Genomic DNA, 4,795 nt, shown 5'->3' with positions numbered 1-4,795 from the left:
CATAGAGGAATATAAATGTGCTACTTAAAAACAACTTTATGATTCTTCACATTACATTAAAATCACTATAAAACCTTTTAAAAGTATTCAGAGGGAAGCAATTGTTTTGCTGAAAGCTCAACTAACTATATCTATCTTTTAGAAAATTAGCTTATTTTTAGTAGTAACACAACCATTTTTTTAGTTAACAAAATGTTGTGTATCACTACATCCAGTCCCGTACTCTGTTAGACAATACAACTCTCCAAAAAGCAATTTTTTTTTCAGTTTTTCTCATCTGAATATATTCAGCAGGCCCAATTTGGATGAGAAATGACAAGTCTAAACACACTTAAATACCCTTTGTCCTTACAAACAGTGTGGTATCTATGAGGGAGCAGATACTTCCACTATATTTAAGAGAATTAGGTAATTAAAATAATCCAACACTTTAATTTTTTTATAACTGGATTACTTCCTTTAAATAATAATCACATGTCTAAAGAAATCATAATCTCCTTAGTGATTTTATGAAAAACAATTATTTATAAATTTCACTATCTAACGATACTGAAAATAAAGGATTTATTCACAATGTTTCCATGAACCAAAATGTTTAAGCTATTTATTGAACCCTGATTTGATGCACTAGTAAAATTTTAATAATCAAAGGCCGCATGTAACATTTTGTACATTCTATACTACTATCAATATAAATACTCTGGTATTTTGGGTTTACTCCACACTTAAGCATACTTTTTGGGGGACACTCACTTGCAGTTGAGCATGGGAGTCTATAAGGACAAATTTCAGGCAACATTTGAAGGAATCTCATGCTTCAGAAGTGCACTTAGCTGAAAACATCCGAATGTATTATGGAAGCATCATACTTAGCACCTGTATAGAAAATGGAAATGATTATGTTTAAGGAAACACAGAAGACTAGTTAAATACTTTTGGGATATTAGATATGAGTAGCTAATCTAATTTTCACCAAGGTATCACTCCATATTATGGCAAATAAACAAATAATGGCTGTATCAAGGTGTGGAATATCATTAGCTTGAGAAGAGGCTAGGAAAATGGATTACAAAAATGACAGCTGCAGGAGAAAATTATATTCCCTTCTACTGAACAAATGTTAAGTGTATCCTTACTAATAAAGACTTAAACTCAAACTAGATTAGAATATACTGGTTTTCAATTTTGAAACATCTAAGTTAATTTGCCATGATAAATCAGTGCTTAGGTACTCTTTAGCTATAAAAATACTACAGATTTATGCAGAAATAAGTACTAAGTATCACGCTTTGAAGTAGTGCTGTGAAAAAAAAAAAATCCAAAATCTTACATCTCCCTAGAGTTTTATCAGCTGCTATTCTATTAGTAATAAATTCTCTCTATAAAGCAGCTAATACTTGTACAAAAAAAATATTAAAAATACAGGAGGCAACACAAGGTAGAAAAATCGAAAAGGGATACACAGAGATATTGCACAAAGCAAGCTGTACTATCTCAGGGTTAAAACATCATTCCAAAACACGATACAACATTCATAATCTATTTTAAAGATCATATGTAGTGCATTCAATATTACATGATTTTATTTAAATGCACATTCAATTGAATACCAGCAATTTTCTTACAATATCTATCATGTACAAATGTATTAATAATTACACAGTGGTATTCATTAAAACAGATGTGTAATTAGTTCATACTCCTATTTCATTTATCTTAACACAGCATATTAAATTTGAAAATAATACAGGAATAATAGCATAGAGATGCTGATCGTAGCTGCCAGAAAAATTATTTTGATGGGGGAGTTGGGGGATAAGAAAAGCAATTATCTCAAAATGAATGCTCTTGTTTTAGTTTCCGCAGCAAATCTAAATAAGTCTTTCTTTGATTTTAGTTTACTATGTAATTCTAGCCAGCTAATTATCCTTGGAGTCACGAATGAGCTGTGATTCTACACCTGGCTTCTCCGATCATACATGCCTATGGCCTTCTCCACTTTCATTTCCTCTTCTGCAGTGAATTTTATTATTAAAGAAAAACACTCACACATCTTACATATATACTGATAGACAGCCAGCTTCCAGGAAATCCTAAGCTACAAGAGGGGGGCAACTCTTAATGCAACACTTATGTTAAAGGGTATTAGGAGCTTGGGAAGCTAAGGGTAATATACTCAACATCTTGCTATTATTTTTGCATTTAGATTTGAAGTTAAGGACAGTAATATTATTTTAGTGGTCACCTCAGTTATGATTCAGACTCTTAAACTAATAAGAAGCTAAATGTTTTATCTGTACTTGAATACTGTTCAATATTAAAAACAAATAAAACAAGATTCTATCTATGAGAACAAAAACAAGGCACTTCATAAGCAACACAGCTAAGTACTGGACATGACAAAAATGAAGTGTCATAAATTTCTCACCTATTAACATTTTTACTATATTCCTGTTTCTGCACATGCAGCATGTCTGCCACTATAAATGTATTTCCAACACTGATAACTATTTGCTTACTAGTATACCTCTCTACTTAGTCCTTTCTTTCTAAATTAGTCACCATGATTCCACAAGGAACACAAAAGCAAGTCGTCAAAGCACTGCCAAAAAGCCACAAGTAGTTTTAGTACATGCCAGAACACTTAGCATTAAACTATCATTTCTCTCGAAAACTTTTGCTGCCAAGGTGCTCACAAAATCTGCAAGCTCAAAGACAGGTTTCAAGTGCAATTAAATTCTCCAGAATCCAAACTGTACAAAAATATGCCGCCCTTCTTATGTCACCACTTTACAGACAACATTTTCTCAGGATCTTAATTAAGATAACGATGCACACCTGTGTCAACATTCTCTGGCAAGACAGCCTTATCAATCATAATCCTTTAAGCACACTCCAAAACAGCAAAGCAATATGACAGAAGCAATCTGTTGCCTTTCCTAGTGTCCATGTTGTGTCCCTCCCACAAGAACGATGAGATCTTGAAAAATACAGCAGACCTACTTTTATGAGTCTTTAAAGTTTTAACTGTAAACAGTTATTACACTAAGTAAACAGGAATAACCTCTTTTGCACTTGATTTAAACAATGACAACTGTACAGACGAAAACTCGACGAGCGAGCTCTACTGCTATGTCTTAGCAATACAGTTGTGGATATTATTTAAAGCTGTACGTTTTAAGAGCTATGCATAACTGGATCCGTGCAGACATGACAAGCTAATAAACCCTTGGCTGAGCCCTAAAATGAGAATTTTTTTAAAAACTCCATATATATATATATATATATATATATATATATATATATACACAAACAATCAAGACTTAACTATCTCTAGCGTAAGTTGAAATGTTGGGGAAGATAACAAGTGCAATTGCAAACTTGCTACACTAAAAAAAAAAAAGTCTTGTTAGTAATCTGGAATTAATTCCATCACTGCTAGGGTGAGCTTCAGTGACGAGAGGGGGGGGGGAGAGAGAAACGGAGAGAGATATGAAGAGGGAGAGAAAGAGATGGCAGTGAAACCATTGCTAACAAGTAAACTGATGGATCCATGGTGGGGAAAGGACAACAGGGAATGTACTGTCACCACAACCAAGATAAAAAGTTCAAAAGTTATTTACTAGCATTAAAAAGAAGAAAGGAAGCAAGACAAAAAGAAGGAAAGAAGAAAAGGGGGACAGAGGAAGAAGAGAAGAGAAGACAAGAGGAAGAGGAAGTTTTCACGAGAACGGGAGAACCCCCTCTGGATGTTATCTGAACCCCATCCGCCCGCCAGTGACTGGCTGGCTCTTCTTCCCTTTCACATATTAACACAAGTCTATCTCAGCCGCCGGGCGGCCGTGGCCAGCCGAGCAGCAGAGCCATCAATGTGCAAATAAAGCAGAAAATAGAGACATCCTTAAGAAATGAGTCTTAAATTGGACGTAGAGCGGAGGTGACAAGCACGGCAACAGAACCATAAATTCGAAAATGCTTCGATTATCTTTCCGGATTCTCTGCAGTCCTTGACACCAAAAGAAAAGAGAGAGAGAGAGAGAGAGAGAGAGACAGAGAGACAGAGAGAGACAGTAAGGGGGTGGGGATTCTGAACAGAAAGTGGAGGGTGTGTGTGTGTGGAGGGGGAGGCAGGCCGGCAGGATGATGTAATGAGGATGTCTGTGTGACAGACTCAGATTCTCGGTGGCACAAATCTCCACCGCTCCATTTCAGAGATCGTGGACCAGGGGGGATGAAGCGGCGGCGCGTGGATGCCGACACAAGCCGACGCACAAGCCGTCGGGACCGGGACCGGACCGGACCGGAGCCAGCACCGCCCCCCCTTCCCCCCCCCCATGACCTGCCCGGTGCTCGCGCCGCCCTAGTCCGGGAGGCGCACGGCCGCGTGCACCGGGTGCACCGGGTCCGCCAGGGGGCCGCAGACCGGCTCCGGATGCGGGACCCGGGCTCACCTCTCCGCCGCCGCGCGGGCGCTCGGGCCTCGGACGCTCCCTCGTGGCTGGTGCGAAGCCCCGGCGGGCGGCGCGCGCGGGCAGCTCCCGACCGTTAGCGCGAGGGGCTGAGGCGGCGGCAGGCGGAGCCGGGGGCGGGCGCTGGGGGAGCCGAGGGAGGGGACGCTGCTGCTGGGGGCGCTCTGCGTGACCACCCCAAGCTAGAACCCAGACCGAGGACACTGCCCCTTGCACGCTGAAGAAACCGCCCGCGGTCGGCTCCGAGCTTCCTCATGCTGGGGCTGTCCGGCTGCTGGGTCCCCGCCTCAGTCTCCGCGGGCCGCTGGACCCCGCAGCCCCGTGAA

Source organism: Erinaceus europaeus, chromosome 2 (genome assembly GCF_950295315.1).
Source record: "Erinaceus europaeus chromosome 2, mEriEur2.1, whole genome shotgun sequence".
Lineage (NCBI taxonomy): Eukaryota > Metazoa > Chordata > Mammalia > Eulipotyphla > Erinaceidae > Erinaceus > Erinaceus europaeus.
The sequence above is the reverse complement of the archived record's forward strand: the minus strand, read 5'-3'. Positions refer to the sequence as shown.